Raw genomic sequence first — 12,410 nt, 5'->3', positions numbered from 1 at the left:
TGTTGAGAAGAGTCCAGATGTTATTAACTCTTGAACTTGTGATTGGATGTTTTGTTTTTTAACTTTTACTTTTGAGATATGCCACCTTTCAGGTATCACTCAAAACATTTTTTAAATGGTAAGGTACTGTATGTGTCTTTGAAAGCATATAGTAAAAGGCAGCAGTAGCAGTTGCCATAACAACAGAAAGAAAGGTGTAAGAAGAGAAGCCTCCTCTTTAATCTTTACCAATATCTCCATAAGAGCTGCTGGCTTTAGCTATGCCAGTTCATTAGTGAAACCTTTAGCTATGCCAGTTCATTAGTGAAACCTTTAGCTATGCCAGTTCATTAGTGAAACCTTTCTCTATGCCAGTTCATTAGTGAAACCTTTCTCTATGCCAGTTCATTAGTGAAACCTTTTCGCTATGCCAGTTCATTAGTGAAACCTTTTAGCTATGCCAGTTCATTAGTGAAACCTTTAGCTATGCCAGTTCATTAGTGAAACCTTTAGCTATGCCAGTTCATTAGTGAAACCTTTCTCTATGCCAGTTCATTAGTGAAACCTTTCTCTATGCCAGTTCATTAGTGAAACCTTTTAGCTATGCCAGTTCATTAGTGAAACCTTTAGCTATGCCAGTTCATTAGTGAAACCTTTCTCTATGCCAGTTCATTAGTGAAACCTTTCTCTATGCCAGTTCATTAGTGAAACCTTTTAGCTATGCCAGTTCATTAGTGAAATCTTTCGCTATGCCAGTTCATTAGTGAAACCTTTCGCTATGCCAGTTCATTAGTGAAACCTTTAGCTATGCCAGTTCATTAGTGAAACCTTTAGCTATGCCAGTTCATTAGTGAAACCTTTAGCTATGCCAGTTCATTAGTGAAATCTTTCTCTATGCCAATTCATTAGTGAAACCTTTCGCTATGCCAATTCATTAGTGAAACCATGCCAGTCCATTAATGAAACTTCTATTGTTTGCTTGTAGAAGGGCTTGTAGAAGGGTATTTTTGGTGAATGTTTCCCAATCTCCACAGAGGTTCAAGTAGTTAAACACCAAGTATAAAATGTATTTTCAATCTGTCCTAATGGAAACTGATATTCTCTCGAGTTTTCCATGTGACACATATTTGTATCTTTGGAGGAAAGATTTACATATTTACGTACCGTTAATATGACAAAAGCTGCTATAAAGTAACAATGTAATTCAGGTGTGCCGTGGATGAAAAGGTTATTTACAGGGGTGACCTGAGACAAAGATGTTTGAGAAACACTGACCTATAGGTATTTCAGTATTATGTGTTTTCTCCCCTAGGTATAACTGTCCTACTGTCCTTGACTGTCTTCATGCTGCTGGTTGCAGAGATTATGCCCGCCACCTCAGACTCCACCTCCACACTCACTCCAGAGGGCCAATATATTTCCACACTCACTCCAGAGGGCCAATATATTTCCACACTCACTCCAGAGGGCCTCTATATTTCCACAGTCACTCCAGAGGGCCTCTATATTTCCACACTCACTCCAAGGGGCCACATTGCATTGCCATTTTGGGCTTATAGGTCTGATAGTTTTGCTTTTTTTTTAATTGCAATTCAGATTTTTTCATATTTTATGCTATTTTTAAATTGGAATCCTGAAAAGTAACATTTTTATTTAACCCACCTATCCCCCAGACTCCTTCCCCAGGAGTTTGAATGAATGTAGAATTATGTGCAGGATGTAATTTATATATAGATGCGTGGGGACTTCACTTAATTTAAAACCTCACACTTGCCAGTGTGCCAGTGATTACCCTTCCCTGTGCCAATGTTGGCACCCGTGCATACGGTTGCAAGAGGAGTCCAAGTGCTTGGTCAGTGATGAGAAGTACCTCTGGACCGGGTGTTACTCATTAGAAACTCGACTATCGCTGTGATCTGAAGTTCTGAACTATATTATACCATTTATTTCATGGGCTAGACAAGGGGTGGTGGAGAGAGTGATATAGGGTCACTGCATTTCCACATACTCACTCTAGACTAGAGGGCCTGTTGTGTATAGGCTATACCTGCACTGTATATATATTATATACACAGGAAAACGCATCACTTAAATAGCTCATAATGGTAACAAATGTTGTTTTCAATGCATCTTCCCTGTGTTTTATTATGTTCTCTTTCAGCGGAATACTTTGCCACCACGATGGTCATCGTTGGTCTTTCAGTGATAGCAACTGTCCTGGTCCTGCAATTCCATCACCATGACCCTGATGGCAGCAAGATGCCAAAGTGGGTGAGTGTCATTCCATCGTAAACCATTATCTCAGATTAGCAAACCCCATGCACAATTTCTATAGTTTAATGGCCAAGAACTGGAGTAAGTGCATTCGAATTTAATACACCATTGGCATGTTGCCTTTGAGAAATCAATTTCTAGTAGTAGCCTACAGTATATCAATCAAATTATACTTACAAAGATTATGTTTTTTTGTGTCACTGTCCAGTTTTGTATTAGTTTTTTCTTCACATAAATTAATGCTATTGAACACCCTTTATGTCTGTGTGTTGGTTATAAGACCTATTGAACCAATGTATTAAAGAATGCTTCGCAAATTTAGTTTTAATCATATAGTTTTGGAGTAAAAATGAATGTACTTTTAGTCATGTTTTTGTCATCTGAAATGTTTGTTTTAGTCTTTTAGTTGACTAAATATTGTATGATTTTAGTCGACTTGATGCCATCGTAATAGCTGACTAAGCTTACATGCTGAAAATAGCAGATCTACAAGGTCACAACGCGCCACAGCGTTACACGTTGTGAGCTTGTAGATCTGCTATTTTCAGAGCGCAACACCCCGATCGCAACTAAACATAAAATGACTTAGTTCTTCACTAGTCCCTCCCTTTAGTCTAGTTTTAATTTGTTGACAAAATTGTCAATATATTTAGTCTTAGTTTTGGTCATCATCGCTTAAGTTCATTTATTTTTCGTCAGTGAAAAAAGGTAAAAAGAAAAAGGTAGTCAACAAAAGTTTTTATCGTCATAATTTTAGTCAAAGGAAATGTTATGTTACTGTTGTGTTTTTAATCTCAATAGACCCGGGTCATTCTTCTCAACTGGTGCGCCTGGTTCCTACGGATGAAACGCCCCGGAGAGGCCCGGGTACGCTCAGCCTGCGACGGCCCACACAGCAGTCTGAGCAGCATGGACCTCAACCAAGGTTAGGATACTTTTGGATTTTAGGATAGTTTAGTTTAAAGATCGAGTGCTGTGACTTTTTTCCACCCTAAAACATGATCATCAGGTATTATTAACCTATTATATAAGGAGGAAGATTTGTTTTCTTCAAAAAAGTGTACAGTATTTGTTAAAATTACATTTTAACAAATGTAATCTGCTATTTTTTTTAATCGTGAAAATGTGGAACAACACATTTTCAGATTGGGGTCGGCGGCCAAACACATATAATTTCAGGGGTCCTTGACATGAAAAAGGTGGAGCATCACTGAGATAGAAACATAGGTTTTTCAGAAAACGTTTAGGATTTAGATGACATTTTTTTAGAATCGGCCTCAGTCCTAAATGGGTTAAAATGCATGGTGTTTAACTATAATAACCCTGAGCTCAACGTTGCAGCTAGCAGCACGCCTGCTGTGTCACCCCACTCCACCAACGGCACCAACATGCTGTACATCGACTACCGCAGTCTGGAGAGCGTGCCCTGCTCAACCGCCTCCACCTCCCCGGACTCAGGAGTCCTCAGCGCAGCGGGGCGGCTGCTCAGCCGGGGAGGTATATATACCAATACTGCAATGTAGCAGCTTCTAGCAGCTTCTAGCAGCAGCTTCCAGCTTCTAGCTGCTGCTGATTGGCCAGGCCGTTTTGTGGCCGGGCATCAAGTCTGCCTGAGAGTTCCCAGGAGCAGGAGGGGGGAACCCAGTGTACTCTCTGCTGCCCCATCTGGCGGAGTCAGGTTAGAGTTGCTGGTCAGCTCTATATATGCAGATCTAGGTGATGATCCAGTCTTCTCCATGTATGGCTATCCAGGTTTTGATGAGGTCAGTGTCGTGATCTTCATATATGGAGACGGCCATATGGTGGCGTGCAGTGTCACGAGGAGTGATGTCACGAGGCGTGAGGAGGGGGAAAAGTATGGTTCAGTATAACGGTTTATATACAAATACAAATATACACTGTTCCTTATTGTGTCAAAAATCGCAAAAAACAGGCCTCCTCGTGGCGCTATAACGGCCCATGTGAAAATGCAGGGCAGAGATTTTTCCCTGACCTCTAGGGAGTGTGCGTCCGTACATTTGCTGTATTTTGCTATTTTGTTATAACTATGGTGAATATAGTTATGAGCTTATGACACTGAACAAATATAGACCATCAGTAGTAAACATGGCCATCAGTAGTAAACCCATGTGTACTCGCTGACGCTAATTAATTAATGCTAACATGTTTTGAAAGGTCCGGGATAGATAGACTCGATTGTCTCGCCGGACCTGAACATTATTTATAACACCAACAGTGCACCTGTTGAGCCGGTAGGCAGTATTTCATCACCCCTGGGCCAGATACATGTCATCAGTGGTAAACACACACCTGCCGTTTAATTCTAGTACCCACCTGGGTATAGTCTGTGTTGTTGCTAGACGATCAGCGATGTCTGCCTATACCCTCTGGACACTTCTGAATGCAAGGTAGTTACACCAGCGAGAACACAAAGCTGTACGCCCACTACTTTAGACACCAATCATATCACCACCCCAATGAAAACCTTTTGATTGGTTTTGCAATCCCTGGGGGGGGGGGCGACGACACACAACAGACACCCTCAGTTTCTGAGGAGGGGGGGACGTCCCCTCCACTTTTGAGAGGAAGAAAAAGATCACACCCGTGAAGTGAGGGGCGCTCTTATCATCTTACAACATTGAGAAGGGAATTCGTTATAGCTTGCATACATACAGGTGTAACCTCTATTAATCTAACTCTAATTTATTAAGGTCTAACTCGTGTTGCTATGATTAGGTGATGTAATACTGATGTAAAACAAACGGTGTCAAAACAAACTTAAATTCGCAAGCAGAGCGTGCAAGTAATGTTATCAGTCAGGTGCTACGATGTTCGGGGCCAGCACATTTTATGACGAAGCATATGTCCCATGACGTGATGAAGATATGTACCAATGTCCCTTGGAATGCACATGATATGATGTCATACGGACATACGGAAGCTGACCGTGCAGGTATGCTTTCCGTGAACCGTGATGAAGATTATGTACCAACGCCAGGGTATAATTGGTTGACGATGGTAACATAATGATGATATGTTTCAGTGTCAAGTACATACGCATCAAACCACCCAGTTAATCACATTATACCAACCAACCACTCAGAAACTACATATACATACATATAGGCATATACACATATATGGACATATGAGCATATGACGTGATGAATATATGTACCAATGCCAGGGTATAATTGATGGTGACGTAACGATGACGTGTTCCAGTGTGATCTCGAAAAACTTATAATGAATGTTGTAGATTAAATAATCTTCCTAAGATGAAGGAATGACAAAGTTCTTCAGGGTGAAGTATTGAGAATTTATTAAGAAGATTCAGCAGAGAAACAACATACAGAGAGTGAGGAACAGGCCTCCTTGCCTGTTCCAGCAGCCCCTCCGGGCGCAAGCCTCCCCAACCCCATTCTCAGACAGTCCTTATAGTCTTGTCTTAACAGAGATGCAAATATTAACTGTCCATATAAGGATCTGCGCTAAGGCCGACACAAATAATTATACCTTTGCTGACAGCGTGGAGGAGTCAAATCAGCTGTTAGATTGACAGCTGCATGAATTAGACTGAGCACATTGGTGAGCAAAGAGACTTAATGGAAGAAAGATAAATACACAATAATGCATATATTTGGCACTGTAGTTGGCATTCTAAAATTCCCATTACATGAATTACCATCATTATTCTTCAACATATGTTAAAAGTATTTCATAGAGATATATAAATAGCTATAGCTGGTCAGTTTGGACATACTGCACTCTACTGACGGTTTTAGAGGAAATAAGACAAGACTTGGGGTCCTATTATGCGTGTCTTAAGTACCAGGTCTTATTACTTAACTTAAGACCTGGAGGCGTGATCAATGCCATTTGGCTATTCTGAGTGGCCAAACAGCATTGACCACGCCTCCAGGTCTTAAGTTAAGTCATAAGACCTGGTACTTAAGACACGCAAAATAGGGCCCTAGAGAGTCTTGGAGAGAAGAACTTGACGGCAACAAGCCGGGATAGACGAGGCTCCAGGCTAGACGGGGTTTGATGAGCCTCGTCATGGACTAGAAGCTCAGGAAGACCTGAGAAATTGTATTGCGTCAGGAGAAAATAGACCTTTAGCCTTGATAAGTCAGTGTTCCGGATAGAAGACAAGGGAGTTATTGTAGAAATCTTCTAGGGAAAATTCTAGAAGACCTTAAGAGGGGTATAAAGAGATCAAAATATTCCAGAACCGAAAGATAGTCACATTCCTTACCCAGAGAGACTAAAGGGATTGCTGAGAACAGGCGCTCCATCGAACGAAGGATACAAGACCAAGGAGATATTGTTGAAAAACGTTCATGAGCAGACTAACGTTGGATCAGTGTTCCCCGAAACCAAAGGATACAAGACCAAGGGAGTTATTATAGAAACTTTCTAGGGAAAATTCTAGGAGAAGATTGTTGAGAGCTAGACTTCCACCAAATCGCAGGTTCCAAGACCAGGGAAATATTCTTGAAAGTTACAAGAAGAAGAGAAAGAAATTCTAGAAGACCCCACGGGAAAGATCACAGAACAGAAAAGAGTCATATTCTAGACATAGTTAAAACAATGGAACTATCTACAGATGTACCTTCAAATAAAATAAGTAAGAAGAACACTAGGAACATAACTAACATCTCGGATTTAAGTTCATTATCAAGACGTAATAATTGGACAATTTTGGCACAAGTAATTACTAAAAGTGAAGAACGTAAATACTTAAATGGTAAAGGAGTATACTTCTTCTTCGAAGTTGCAGACAGTACTGGAACAATTAAGGTTCTAGGATTTAATCAAGAATTCGTAACGTTTTTTAATTTGATTGAAGAAGACAACAGTTATTTGATCTCTGACGGAGTATTTAAAAATATAAAACAAGATTATTCTAATGGACACGATAAATATGAAATTACACTGACATCAAATACAGAAATTACTCCATTTGCTGAGAATTTAGATATTCAGCTACCACGTTTTACTTTCACCAAGATTGCTGATATAGAATTTTTTAAATGAAAGGGATGTTGTAGATGTATTGGGAGTTTGCATTCATTTCTCAGAAGTCGAAGATGTCGTTGCACGTATTGGAACACGTAAAAAAAGGGAATTACAATTAGTGGATTCATCGATTACAAAAATTATATATACAGCTTGGGGATATTCCACTGATATGGATACTATGTCTCCTTTCCCTATTTTAGTTTAAAAAAGAACCATCGTGACCAACTTTAGAGAGAGGCAGTTGGGTAGTAATGCAGACACTATATTATATAGAGAGCCTGATATACCAGAAGTTCATGAATTAACTAAGATCATAGTTTGAAAGAGAAGGAAAGGAAAGAATATTAAGTGAGGAACCAAGAGACTTAAAAGACCTTTCTTTTAATATGAACAATGAAAATAAGTTAGAGACAAATATATTATATAGTTATTTTGGGAGGATTACTGACTTCAAATTGGAAGATTCGCCAAAAGGTATATGTCGAAGTTGTGATGATTCGGTCGTTCGATTGAAGAATAAAGACTACTTTTGTTTTTCGTGTAATTCCAAATCTGTGACTTGTAAATCAGGATTAAAGATAATCTTAAAAACAAAAGATATAGTAATGAAAAATCAAGAACAATGGATGACATCCACATGATATTGTTGCCAAAATGTTGGGCGAGTCCGAAGATTATTAGTTTAATGAACATTTAGATGAATTAAAATCATAAATCGTTTTGTTTAAAATCAGAATGAAAATAGAGACAAATAACACCAACAAAAATGTAAGTATCTCACCGCTAGAAATAAATGAAGTCGATAAAAAACAATGCAAGTTTATTGATTCTTTACATAAATAAATGTGATTATAATAACTGATATATATTTTTTTTCAAGTGATATCCATGATGTTTTTAGAAACTAGAAGAGAATCCTATTAGAAACAGAGATGCTGAAAGCTGACCCTAATACATCTAGGAAGGTGCTAGCAGACTTCGGAAACATTTGGAAGAAGGAATCAAAACCTGGAATCAAAACTGATACGTTTTTTTTAACTGATATATATATTTTGTCAACTGATATACATGATGTTTTTAGAAAGTAGAAGAAAATCAAATTAGAGACAGAGTTGATGAAAGCCAATCTTCATATATCTACCAAGGTGCTAACAAACAGGATAATGTAAACAAATACCTAGCTGCACAGCCCTTACAAAGCCCAGGAGTATCCCCACCTAGGTCTTTCTGATCATATTTCGGTCCTCCTGTACCCTTGCTACAGTCCTGTACCCTTGCTACACACCAAAAAGGCGCAGCTGAACTAGCACCAGTTTTCACCACCATCTTTAACCTATCTCTGGGCTTACGCTGGGTGCCCACGCGTCTCAAGGCACCGACAATAGTCCCGGTTCCCAAGAAACCGAATGTCAAAGGCCTGAATGACTATACAAGCCTGTGATACTCATCCCTATTGTTGCTCGAGACACTGATTATGACATTATGATGTGTGTCATCAAAGTGCCATACCGCCATCATTAGATCACGAGCAGTTTGCCTACAAGAGGAACACTTCAACAAAATATGCCATAGCTCTTGGTTTGAAACTGAAGGAAGGGGAAGAATCTTAGAGGACGATATGGAGAAACCAACAGACTTAAAAGATCTATACTGCCTCTGACCAAATGGGTGCATGTGTGGCAGGATGGGCGTGAGCGTTCCCACGCTGTCACGGCCCGTCCTCTGCCCACTGCTTAATGGATTGATTTGTGGCATTTATAAGACGGCACGTCTTCCGTGTGCATTAGCTGTCTGTCTCTCCTCCGCTCTGTTTGGAACGCTCTCTACGATCGGGAGACATTCCTCTTCAGTTGAGGCGGTCATTCTGAAGCGGCTGTTCTGTCAGGGAACAGCGCGTTTAGTTGACACATCTGTGAAGTTACGTTTCTCCACATTGCTGTGTATTCTAGCGCCTGCCTTAGAAGTTGAACGTGACTGTGACCGCTTGTTTTGTTTCTAGCCTCGGGGCTACACAGTGAACATCTCCTTCTGGAGTTCTGTGTGGTGAACTGGCCACCCCGGTACGTTATTGGTGGTTCTCCTTCTTCATTTGGTGTCGTTGATGCCAGAGGAATATAAACAGGCTTTTGTTGTTTACAGTTCCTCTTTATCTACCTGGCTACCGCTGTGGTGAAGCACAACGGCAGTGCGCCTTGGCCTCATTACAGCTGGTGAGTCCCATTGTGCGCCTCTCTGTTCTTGCCTCAGCGAACTATAGTAGTTAAGTAGTATCTTAATACGGCCGTTTGCGTTTCAGGGCCAGCACCACACCTGCTGCTTTGCTGATATTACCATTCCGCCCATTCTCATGAGCCACCGAGTCTGAGAACAATCACACAGCCACGAATGGTCCCAGTGTTTGGATTGCTGCTCGCCTGAGTCTGGGCCTGGTTCATTGTAACCCTTCTCGTTTAATTCTATTCCTCTATTATATTGTATTCATGCAGTGTCTGGGCGTATATAGGTATATATAAGTATATTGTGTATTATATCATATGTATATATATGCATTTATATCTTATACTATATATACCATTGTGATTTAGATACGACCGGCTGAAGAGATACTGTCATTGTAGAATACCTCCCACTGTGAAGTGCTGATATATATATTTATCCTCCTTATAGGTCCGGTGCTGGGGATAAGCTACGCTGGAGCAGCTGACGGCCGTCCAGTGGTGGTGGTAATGCCCCTTTTCCCTTAGTTTACTTTTCCTTTGTGGTTTATTTCGAGTTGCTGTGTTGTGTTTTGTTTGTGTATTGCCACCACCCTGGACCGGTGAGCCTGCCCAGCTCCCCTCCTCCCCCCAGTACTGGCTTGTAGTGGTGTGATATCCCTAGCTCTAGGCACTTTATAGTCACTTGCACTTTAACCCTGTTGTTGGATATTGCTATATTTGCACCGTCTTATTGATAAATGAAATGTCTTCTTGCTATGTCATGTTTTAATTAATTATATATATTGCCAACCAATTATTTAATAAAGTGTTTTGTATATTGGTTACACACGTTTCTGCCTTGCCTTTATTGTTACTGAATCTGTGTTGGGGAGTCATTACGTGCTCCGGGTGTTCAGTATTAGTATAATATTCCTGGGGTGCAATTCCCCAGGTGGCGTAGTTGGCTACCTTAATCAATATTACCGCGCCACATTTGGCGTATGTCGGCAGGACTTACAAATTAAAAATAGGCTTGGCAGAGACGTGTTTTTTTTCTTTTCCTCTTTTATTTAGCTAGGACAGTTGGTATCTGGTGTTTAAAAAAAAAAAAAAAAAAAAAAAACATACTGGGAGTGTATATGGTGTCAATCTTGCAATAGACTGGGTCATGAGGAGAGCCACAGAGGACAAGGCAAGAGGGATACGATGGACCCTGCATTCCACCATTGAAGACCTTGACTTTGCGGATGACCTTGCCCTTATGTCACATACACACACACATCTTCAGGAAAAAACAGACAGACTACAACACTATGGCCAACAAGTCGGACTGATCGTTAACAACAATAAAACCAAAATCATGCCCATCAACACCAGTACACCAACACATATAACAATAGAGGAGCAGGTTTTGGAGAATACAAATCACTTCACATACCTTGGAAGCATCATTCACCATGATGGGGGAGCTAGTAAGGACATTCAAAACCGGATCAACAAAGCATACACAACCTTCATAAGACTTAAGCAAATCTGGAAATCAAAACAATACAGCACAAAAACAAAACTCCGGATTTACCAAAGCTGTGTACTCTCAACACTACTGTACGGTGCAGAATGCTGGAAAACAACAGAAAACGACATCCATAAACTATCCACTTTCCACACATCATGCCTGTGAAAGATCCTACACATATTCTGGCCCAAGACCATCTCAAACAAAAACCTCCTCAACATCACCCAACAAGACAACATGCACAGTATAGTCAATAAACGCAGGTGGACCTGGATTGGACATGTGCTCAGAATGGACATCAATGCTATACCAAGAGTCGCACTACACTGGACCCCAGAGGGAAAGAGAAAGAAAGGCAGGCCCAAAACGACATGGCGTAGGACGGTCGAGAAGGAGCTCCAGCAACAACATCAGAGCTGGGGGACCATAGAGAAGATGGCCAAAGACAGATGCAAGTGGAGGAACTTTGTTGCTGCCCTATGCGCCAGCCGGCGTAATGGGGATAAGTCAAGTAAGTCATATGGTGTGGATTTTGGTAATTTGTTCTTTTTCCAGTGTGCAGCAAAGCAGCAGTGTGTGGTGGCGGGACGTGAAAGGACCCCTTGGTCACCTGAATTGGCTCCCTGGTTTCCTCTGCAGGGGTTGGGCACTGCTTCAATTGGTTGTAAGTCTTGAAATTTCCCTGATCCCTTCATGGCTTTGGAGGCTGAGCTACAAGAGCTCAGGGACCTGGTAGCACAGCTAAGGGCGGATAATAGTTCGCTGAGGCAGGAACACAGAGATGCACAACCAGGTAGTAGTAATGTTGTCTCCTCTGAGGTGTCATTCCCATCCACTTTGGCACCGCCTTCGGGCGGGGCCAGTGCTGTCGCACCAGAAAGGTTGGTCTTTGTGCCGTGAGATAGGTAAGTGCCCGTACTTCAACGGCAGGTCAGGTGCAAGTATAAATTAATGGGTTGAGGAGGCACAGGCTTGTATGCGCGCTCGCTATCTTTCGGCCATAGACCAAGCTTTTTTTCTGTTCGATCATTTGGAGGGAGAGGCACGGGAGGAGATAAAATATCGCCCTGCTGCAGAAGGGAGGACCCCAATAAAATTATTGGCATTTTGAAAGACTTATACGGGTGTTCACAGTCATACGTAGCTTTACAGGAGGCATTTTTCTGCAGAAAGCAGCAAGATGGAGAGACATTACAGGAATTTTCTCTTGCTCTCATGAGCTTAATGGAGAGAGTCAGACAGCGTGCACCGGCCGGCATGGCTAATGCAGGGGTCTTGTTGAGGGACCAGTTTACTGAACACGTCTTGGATAGCTCCCTTCGACGGGAGTTAAAACAATTGGTACGTCGGTGTCCAACCAGTACCTTGTTAGAGGTGAGAGAGGAAGCGATCCGGTGGGAACGGGAGGGCATGCCAGG

This window comes from Electrona antarctica (genome assembly GCF_951216825.1).
Source record: "Electrona antarctica genome assembly, chromosome: 4".
Classification (NCBI taxonomy): Eukaryota; Metazoa; Chordata; class Actinopteri; order Myctophiformes; family Myctophidae; genus Electrona; species Electrona antarctica.
Note: the sequence above shows the minus strand (reverse complement) of the source record.